The sequence below is a fragment of the Nanorana parkeri genome, unplaced genomic scaffold (assembly GCF_000935625.1).
Source record: "Nanorana parkeri isolate BGI_ZX_2015 unplaced genomic scaffold, ASM93562v1 scaffold167, whole genome shotgun sequence".
Taxonomy (NCBI): Eukaryota; Metazoa; Chordata; class Amphibia; order Anura; family Dicroglossidae; genus Nanorana; species Nanorana parkeri.
Window position 1 is genome coordinate 1684257 of NW_017306435.1, and position 263 is coordinate 1684519.

A 263-nucleotide genomic window follows, 5' to 3' on the forward strand; every position below is an offset into this window, starting at 1 on the left:
GACATCCGCTACCTACAATGCTTAACTAATGCCACGTAATTAATACCTGCTACCTAAAAGCACAATGAAGGTAAAGTAAGAGGGGTATTTGTGCCAATATGTAGTACTATATAGCATACAATGCTTCATACTTCATATCTTCATATCTTCCTTAAAACAGTGTTTACATTCTGGACCCTCTCAGCCCCTTTGGCTGAGAGTCCTGGGTGCCAATGTTGCCATGCTACGTCGCGGCATTGCCATGCACTGCCACATTATATATA